The following is a 10,394-nucleotide window of genomic DNA, read 5'->3' as shown; positions in this document are numbered from 1 at the left end:
GTGGGTCGGGGAAAGTCCAGTGGGTGGGGGAAAGTCCTGGTGGGTGGGGAAAGTCCTGGTGGGTGGAGGTAAAGTCCTGGTGGGTCGGGGAAAGTTCTGGTGGGTGGATGAAAGTCCTGGTGGGTGGATGAAAGTCCTGGTGGGTGGGGAAAGTCTGGTGGGTGGGGAAAGTCCTGGTGGGTGGGGGTAAAGTCCTGGTGGGTGGGAAAGTCCTGGTGGGTCGGGAGTAAAGTCCTGGCAGGTCGGGGAAAGTCCTGGTGGGTGGGGGAAAGTCCCAGTGGGTGGTGGAAAGTCCTGGTGGGTCGGGGAAAGTCCTGGTGGGTGGGGAAAGTCCTGTGGGTGGGGAGTCCTAGTGGGTGGGGAAAGTCCTGGTGGGTGGGAAGAGTCCTGGTGGGTAGGGGAAGAGTCCTGGTGGGTCAGCGAAATCATGGTGGGTGGGGTAAAGTCCTGGCGGGTCGGGGAAAGTCCTGGTAGGTGGGGAGTAAAGTCTGGTGAGTGGGGGAAGTCCTGTGGGTCGGGGAAAGTCCTGGTGGGTGGGGTAAGTCCTGGCGGGTGGGGAAAGATCCTGGTGTGTCGGGGTAAAGTCTGGCAGGTCGGGAAAGTCCTGGTGGGTAGGGAAAGTCTGGTGGGTGGGGAAAGTCCTGGTGGGTCAGGGAAAGTCTGTGGGTGGGAGAAAGTCCTGGTGGGTGGGAAAAGTCCCTGGTGGGTGGGTGAAGTCCTGGTGGGTGGGGGAAAAATCCTAGTGGGTGGGGAAAGTCTGGTGGGTGGGGGAAGTCCTGGTGGGTGGGGGAAAGTCCTGGTGGGTGGGGGAAAATCCTAGTGGGTGGGGGAAAGTCCTGGTAGGTGGGGAAAAATTGGTTTTATTTTTCCCTTATCTTTGAGTCGGTGGGCGAAATTTATACACGGTCGGCTGAAGGAAAAAAATAGGATGTGGGAAGATGGGGAGAAAGGTTGGTAGGATTCTCCCTATGGATGATCTGTCTGTCTGTCTGTCTGTCTGTCTGTCTGTCTGTCTGTCTGTCTGTCTATCTGTCTATATTCTCTCTCTCTCTCTCTCTCTCTCTCTCTCTCTCTCTCCCTCTCTTTCGTCTCCTTTATCATCATCTTTCCTCCATTACTCCTCAATAAACCCAAATCAACGTGTTTACCTCAATCACCATCCATTACACCCCCCTTGTTATTGCCCGCTGAGAGAGAGGTTGACCTGAGGATAGATAGATAAATGGATAGATAGATAGATTAGATAGATAGATTGATAAATATGAGAGAGAGACAGAGAGAATTGTGTGTGTGTGTGTGTGTGTGTGTGTGTGTGTGTGTGTGTGTGTGTGTGTGTGTATGTACATTATACCCTGAAATAATCGCCTTAATGCCAATGAGTCAACGATATAACCTTGATATAGGAAGGCACAACAGTATAATCCATAATTAGCAATTAAATTCGCCACAATATAACCCGTAATTAGCAATTAATTTCGCCACAATACAACACTGGGTTAGTAAATCAACGCACTGTGAACCTGATTTAGTGAGACTGGGCGAGTGGAGGCAACACACACCTTTCTGACAGGTGCTGATTAATTACGGGTTATGTAGTAGTGTTGCCCCCGCCCCAAGTGTGTGGTAGAAGGTGGTGGTAGTAGTGGTTGTTGGAGGGATGGCCAGTGTATTGGAGGTGGTGGTAGTAGTAGTAGTAAGAAGACAGGTCGTCACAGGTCACGGGTCACGGGGTCAGGTCGTGTCGTGTGGTCCTCAACTGACATTACCCCCTCCTCCCTTCCACTCCTTTGAACATCCAATAATCGGAAACCATACAGGTAGACACAGCTAATTGCTTCACCTATCAATTTCCATCCAATCTATGGCAGGGGATAATGGCTTGTTGGTTGAGACATATGGCTGATGGGTTAAGACATATGGCTGCAGGTGTATTTAGACATATGGCTGATGGGTTAAACATGTGGCTGCAGGTGCATTTAGACATATGGCTGATGGGTTAAGACATAGTTGCAGGTGTATTTAGACATATGGCTGATGGGTTAAGACATATGGTGATGGGTTAAGACATATGGCTGATGGGTTAAGACATATGGCTGCAGGTGCATTGACATATGGCTGATGGGTTAAGACATATGGCTGCAGGTGTATTTGAACATATGGCTGATGGGTTAGACATATGGCTGATGAGTTAAGAACATGGCTGCAGGTGTATTTAGACATATGGCTGATGAGTTAAGACATATGGCTGCAGGTGTATTTGACATATGGCTGATGAGTTAAGACATATGGCTGCAGGTGTATTTAGACATATGGCTGATGGGTTAAGACATGGCTGTAAGTGTATTTAGACATATGGCTGATGGGTTAAGACATGTGGCTGCAGGTGTATTTAGACATATGGCTGATGGGTTAAGACATGTGGCTGCAGGTGTATTTAGACATATGATGGTTAACATATGGCTGTAGGTGTATTTAGACATATGGCTGATGGGTTAAGACTGGCTGTAGGTGTATTTAGACATATGGCTGATGGGTTAAAACATGTGGCTGCAGGTGTTTAGACATATGGCTGATGGGTTAAGACATGTGGCTGCAGGTGTATTTGAACATATGGCTGATGGGTTAAGACATGTGGCTGCAGGTGTATTTAGACATATGGCTGATGGGTTAAGACATGGCTGTAGGTGTATTTAGACATATGGCTGATGGGTTAAAACATGGCTGTAGGTGTATTTAGACATATGGCTGATGGGTTAAGACATGGCTGTAGGTGTATTTAGACATATGGCTGATGGGTTAAGACATGTGGCTGCAGGTGTATTTAGACATATGGCTGATGGGTTAAGACATGTGGCTGCAGGTGTATTTAGACATATGGCTCATGGGTTAAGACATGTGGCTGCAGGTGTATTTAGACATATGGCTGATGGGTTAAGACATGGCTGTAGGTGTATTTAGACATATGGCTGATGGGTTAAGACATGTGGCTGCAGGTGTATTAGACATATGGCTGATGGTTAAGACATATGGCTGTAGGTGTATTTAGACATATGGCTGATGGGTTAAGACATGGCTGTAGGTGTATTTAGACATATGGCTGATGGGTTAAGACATGTGGCTGCAGGTGTATTTAGACATATGGCTGATGGGTTAAAACATGTGGCTGCAGGTGTATTTGAACATATGGCTGATGGGTTAAGACATGTGGCTGCAGGTGTATTTAGACATATGGCTGATGGGTTAAGACATGTGGCTGCAGGTGTATTTAGACATATGGCTGATGAGTTAAGACATGTGGCTGCAGGTGTATTTAGGCATATGGCTGATGGGTTACATGTGGCTGCAGGTGTATTTAGACATATGGCTGATGAGTTAAGACATGTGGCTGCAGGTGTATTTAGACATATGGCTGATGGGTTAAGACATGTGGCTGGGTGTATTTCTGTACTCATAAATTGAAAAGTAAATATATTACCTAATACTCCTTCCTCTTCCTCCTTCTCTCTTCCTTCCTCTTCCTTTCTTCCTTCCTCTTCCTCCTTCTCTCTCTCTCTTTTACTCTTCCTTTACCCTTCACCTCCTTCCTTTTTCCTCTATCTTTCCCCCCTCATCCCTCTCATCTCCATCTCCTCCTTCCTCTTCCCTCTTTCCTTCCTTCCTTCCTTCCTCCTTCCCTCCTTCCTCCCCAAGACTAAACACATTACCTTAATAAATAAAGGCAGCGATTTATTCCTTCTAAGATTACAAAAGATATATACCAACAAGAGAAACACACACACACACACACACACACACACACACACACACACACACGTAGATCAACCACCCATCTAACTAATGTCCGCCCTCCCACCCCTTCCACCCCACCCCTCCTCCAACCATACATTACACCCACCCACCCACAGCACCGACCATACTATTGCTCCAGCCATACCACATCACCACCCCAGCCACCACCCCACCCACCCACCCACCACCCACCCACCCACCCACCCCCTCATCCCATTCTAACTTATTTTTTATACCACACAACACGACACAGCCACCCATTCACAGGATACCCACCACCCACCCTCCAAACTTTGTACTATTACTCTCTCCACACACCATCAGCATGTTAATCAACACCCTACGCCCACCCACCCACCCACCCACCCACCCACGAAGCCCCTCACCTCCCCCCCTCCTGTAAGACTCCTCTCCCTTCCCTCCTTCTTCTGTCCTCTTCCTTCTCCCTATTCCTTTTCCTTCCTCTTCCTCCTCCCTACTTCCCTCTTCTTCTCTTCCTCTCCCTCCTCCTCCCTACGTCTACTCTTCATTTTGCTCCTCCTTCCCCTCCTCCTCCTCCTCTTCTTCCTCTCTCCTCCTCTTCCTCTCCTCCTCCTTCCTCTCTCCTCTTCTTCCTCTCCTCCTCCTCTTCCTCTCCTCCTCCTTCTCCACCCCTTCCTTCTTCCCTCTCCTCCATCAGCATGATTACAGGTGTCCATAAATTGTCATAAGGCAGGTCACCCTTGGGACATCTTGCCTCCCCCCCTTCTTCCTTCTTCCCCTTTCCTCCCTCCTTATTTCCCCCTCCTTCCTTCCTTCCTTCTCCCTCCTTCCCTCCTTCCTCTCCTTCTCCCACCCCCCTCCTTCCCCATGTACGTACACCCATTCGTGTTGTGTGGACGTTAAGTAATATCTACCACCATCAATCTTAACTACCACCATTACCAACATTACACCGTAACTACCACCATCCTTCACCACCACCACTACCACCACCACCACCATCCCTCCCACCACCACCACCACTACCACAATTACCACCATTCCTCAGTGCCCCCCCCACCACACTTCTTCCCCCGCTGCTTAACAAATTTGAACCTAGAAGAACCATTTACCATCACCGTTGATTATTATTATTGACCCTGAGGCGGTGAAGCTGTACACACCTCCACCTTCACGTCTCACCTGGGGCCACGGGGACACTGAAACACGACCGAGACACGTATTAGAACGAGTTTATCCAGGTATCTTACAGGTGTGAATGTTACAGGTACAGGTCATTAACGATATACGGTACACTGCCTCTGCTACTACTACTACTACTACTACTACTACTACTACTACTACTACTACTACTACTACTACTACCACCACAAACGGAATTTTGACAGACAATTTTTTTTTCTCCCAGGATGTGTTGATACTACGGCGTCTGAGCTTGTTTGTTGAGGGACGCCAGGCTTTTACGTTAGGTTTTCTATCCCCAGGATGAACGCGCTCACACGCCATCCTCCCTCCCTCTGGCCCTCCCAACCCTCCTCCCTTCCTCCTGTACCCCCCTTCCTCCTCCCCTCCCTCCTGTACCCCCCTTCCCTCCTCCTCCTTTTGACCATGCTCTTATCCTTGTTCCTGTGGCTTTAGGCTCTCTCTCTCTCTCTCTCTCTCTCTCTCTCGAATAAGTGAAAGTATTATATTGACATAGAGAGAAAATATATATAATTTTTACAAGAAAGTATTATAATTTTACAAAGAAAGTATTATAATTTTTTACAAGAGAAAGTATTATAGTTTTTACAAGAGAAAGTATTATAATTTTTTACAAGAGAAAGTATTATAATTTTTACGAGAAAATATTATTTTTTTACAAGAGAAAGTATTAAAAAAATTACGAGAGAAGAGAAAGTACCAGAGTTACAGGAGGTGAGACTAATAATATAACCAAGAGTCTTATATAAGGAAGAAACTTGAGGTAGAGAGTTATGGTAATTTATTAATGTGTTCGTGTGTCCATTTCTCTCTCTCTCTCTCTCCGTCACACACAGGAGAGAGAGTCAATCAAAAGATTAATGCACCTCTAATACTGCAAAGAGAGAGAGAGAGAAAGAAGAAGAGAGAGAGAGAGAAACAAGGTAACAGTGGTTGTTGGGGATTGCCAGGAGTGAGGCTGGGCGTCTCAAGTGCCGCCCATCTCACACACACACACACACACACAAGACCATTAAAGTAATGACCATTCCACTACTACTAACACAACCACCATCACAGCCACTATCGACCACCATTTACCACAATCGATTCCTTAGCTACCACAACTCAAGAACCAGCAATTACCACAAGTACCACCACAGTCCTTGAGTGTCTGTGTGTGTGTGTGTGTGTGTGTGTAAGACAGACAGACAGACAGACAGATACAAGTAGACAAGAACGAAGAGAGAGAGAGAGAGAGAGAGAGAGAGAGAGAGAGAGACCCCTATAATACTAACGGTAGACACACTCGAGAACACAGACAGACAGACACCAAAAAATATGTATTATGTTAATATAATCACCAGATCAATGCCCACTGTAGCGACCCAAGGGACGCTGTGTCCTAAAGGGGGTCCAGAGGGTGTTTTAAAGGGGTATTCTAAAGGGGTGTCCTAAAGGGGTGTCTAAATGTGTTTTAAAGGGTGTCCTAAAGGGGTGACTTAAAGAGGATGTCTTATAGGGTGTCCAAATGGGGTGTCCCAAAGAGTGTTTTTAAAAGGGGTGTTCTAAATGAAAGGTGTTCTAAAGGTGTCCTAAAGGGGGTAACCGGGTGTCCTAAAGGGGTTGTCTTAAGGAGAGAGAGAGAGAGAGAGAGAGAGAGAGAGAGACATCACAAGCCCTTACAACATTGGTAGTAATATTTACATAGGCCAATATATCCTCTGTATTCACCTCCTCATATCAGTAAACACACTCTCACACACTCAAACACACTCTCTCACACTCACACACACTCACACACACACACACACACGATCGCTCTAAGTAGTGTTTTCTGGCTGGTGACCTGCTACAAGGCCCATTATCCCGGATTAATACAAGGTATGTTGACTCTTATGACGCTGAATGTAAATATAGGATTTTTATCTAATGTTGGATGGATTAATGGTAAGTGGATTTATTTACTGTTTAATGTATAAGTTCAATGGTTATGTATATTTGTATGTATAATGTATATGTATGAGCAAAACGAGAGGGGTTTAGTCATCTCATATAACTCTAGTTACTTAATGTTTATATTTTTTACAGCCAATGAAATCCTTTTTGTCAAGATGATGTATTGTGATTGGTTCTTATACTAACTATTAACGTTTGGTAGATATGAAACTCGTTCCTTTAGTATATATATCAAGAAAACCAACCAATTAGATTCATCGTCTAAAACACTGATCTGAGTGGTTTGTTAGGATTTCTTCTGTATTTGTTAATTCCTTAGTACTTTAAGAACCCTTTATGGAGCTCGGTAAAAGGGTAAATAGGTCAGGACTTTGCCTAATAAATTTCATTGTTCACTTGTTTACATTTCGATAATACTTTTCCATAATCAGTTTAAACATTAATAAACAACAAACTTACACACACTGATAACTATACCACAGCCAGTTTAGCGAGGAGTCAGAGTCAGGTCAGCCAGGAGTCAGGTCAGTCAGGAGTCAGGTCAGCCAGAGTCAGGGTCAGTCAGGCAGCCAGGAGCAGTTCAGCCAGAGTCAGGTCAGCCAGGAGTCAGGTCTGCACAGGAGTCAGGTCAGTCAGAGTCAGGTCAGCCAGGGGTCAGATCAGCCAGGAGTCAGGTCAGCCAGGGGTCAGAGGTGGACAGGTTTAGGGCATCAGGAGTAATTACTATCAAAAGTGGGGCATTGTTTGTCCTGCTCCACGCCAGGCATAATGGCACGTGCGGGTGTGTGGGGGAGGGGTGGGGGTAGTGGGGTGTGGTAGGGGGGTAGTGATGTACGTAGGGGTGGGATGCCTGTGTGTGTGTGTGTGTGTGTGTGTGGTGTGTGTGTGTGTGTGTGTTTTTGTATGGATGGTGTGGAGGTATCTGCGTGGTGAGGGGGGGTGCACGTGCTGAGTAGGCCAGATGGTCACATGGGGGGGGACTGATGTTAATGGGAGGAGGAGGAGAGGGAGGCTGAGTCGCTCACACACACACACACACACGCGCTTCCCATAAAACTCTCCCTCATTCTTTTCCAGGAGGCCAAGAGCGTTGGAGGCCACAACTAGTCGGAGGCCAAAGCTAACTGGAATCGACACTAGCAAGCAGACCAACAGGATCGTAACGCCAGTCTCCAAGGCCTAGAGGTAACTGAGCTCCTGGAGTACTGCAACACACTTATAAGTCTTTGCCAGAGAAGAGGAACTCCCTGTGTGTGACCTGAGAGGGTAAGCGGTGATAGTAACTCAACTCCACTTATCCGAACCCTCTCCACTTATCCGAACTCACTCCACTTTTCCGATATCCGCATAAGTGGTCGTGGTATGTGACGATATTGATTCGATAAAAAGTATGTTGAATGTAATATAACCTAAATTAATCTGAAACTACTGGGAATATATCGCATACTTCAGATAAAAAGTATACTCGATCGTGAATTACTGTGATATACAGAGTAACCAACAGAATTGGGTTTTTTTTTTATTCCCTTACGGAGTTGAAACAAAAAATTGCACGAGCCGAACACCAAACTGAAAATAATAAAAAAGCGCGGGAAAATTCGCAACAAACCGTATCTGGAAACAAAATAAAAAAAAAACGCGGGAAAATTTCATAACAAACTAGACTGGAAAAAAAAGGAGGAAAAAAACAATAGCGTTGTCCTGTTTTTTCCCTCAAAATAAGAAGATAGTTCCCGTGTTTTGGTGAGCGAGAGACGACCAAGGAAAAAAAAACAGGAAATTTGTTTTGGTCGTGTACTGTACATAATTGAGTGATGTGAGACGCGTTCAGCCCAGGTACTCGACCAACAACAACACCCTCTATCTACCTACCGCATTCTACCTTCAGCTAACAGGTAAGTGTGTGTGTGTGTGTGTGTGTGTGTGTGTGTGTGTGTGTGTGTGTGTTCTCTTACATCAATACATTCTCTGTGTTCCTTATGTATTTCCACAGTTTTAAAGGCTAGAGAGTTGAAATTTGGTAGGGAGGTGCGTGTCCTGGGGGGTAATTCGGCGAGTTTATTATTATTATTATTATTATTATTATTATTATTATATATTATTATTATTATTATTATCATTATTATTATTATTATTATTATTATTATTATTATTATTATTATTATTATTATTGATTTGTGACTATAGAACCGTTTTATTCATCGGAGTCAAACATTGAATAATCGATGATGTGAACAAAGAGGAGGGCGAGAGGAGGAGGAGAGAGAGGAGGGGGTAGGAGGCATAGTGGGGAGAGTGGGAAGGGCGGGGTGAGTTTGTTTCTGTGAGGGCGACGACGGGGCAATACCTGCTTGCCCTTCCCCCTTCTCCTCACCCCTTCTCCTCACCCTTTCTCACCCTCCGACACAATACCTCGTGACAGCTGGTGTGTGTATGTGTGTCAGGGGGGGAGACGAGGAGAGTACAAGTCCTACCTCTTCTTCTCTCTCTCTCTCTCTCTCTCTCTCTCTCGTTACAGCCATTTACAATACAGCCAACTGTATCGTTCCTCTTACAGTAACGGCAACAACAACAATACTACTACTACTAATACTACTACTACTACTACTACTACTACTTCTACTACTACTACTACTTCTACTACTACTACTACTACTTACACTACTACTACTACTACTACTACTACTAATACTACTACTATATATATAATTATAATAATAATAATATTCTGGTGTTACTCTAAACAGACACTTTACTGTTCACAAATACATTACATCGCATAACACTTATCACACACTACTATGTCACTTTTCGCACCAAAACAGCAATACTTTCCGCGCCTCGCTAAAAGACTTACTTACTAGTCACCTCATAACGTTCTGAACACCGAAACGTGTTCAGAAATCACCTCCTTGGCCTCACGAACGTTCTGAACACCGAAAACATGTTCAGAAATCACCTCCTTGGCCTCACGAACTCCTCCAAACACCCCTCCCTACCTAGCCAATCTTTCATCCCAACATACACACACTCAGCATACAAGAGGACCATCACACGGTAAAGACCGAGGGCCATTACCGACCATTTACCCTGCATGATTGTTTCGGAAGCACCTGACATGATCCAATCATCCTTTCTGCTTCAATACTTGCTCGGATGATGATGGTCACGGTGTTCCCATTTGTCACTTCTTAAGAGCCATTCACTAGCGGAGGACCAATGGGAATATCTTGTCTAGTGGTGATTGTCATTGGTTTATATCAATGGGAAAGTCGGTGGTTTTATGAGAATCCTTGGGATGCAGTGGATTGTGATTGGTTATTACTGGGGTTTTGTTTTATTCGTTTTTTTAATGCTGTGTGTGTGTGTGTGTGGTGAGAGAGAGAGAGAGAGAGAGAGAGAGAGAGAGAGAGAGAGAGAGAGAGAGAGCAAATGAATACTGTAATAAGCAACAACTGTTATATTTACAATGGTGGCCACTA

The sequence above is a fragment of the Homarus americanus genome, unplaced genomic scaffold, assembly GCF_018991925.1.
Source record: "Homarus americanus isolate GMGI-L3 unplaced genomic scaffold, GMGI_Hamer_2.0 scaffold52806, whole genome shotgun sequence".
Lineage (NCBI taxonomy): Eukaryota > Metazoa > Arthropoda > Malacostraca > Decapoda > Nephropidae > Homarus > Homarus americanus.
Note: the sequence above shows the minus strand (reverse complement) of the source record.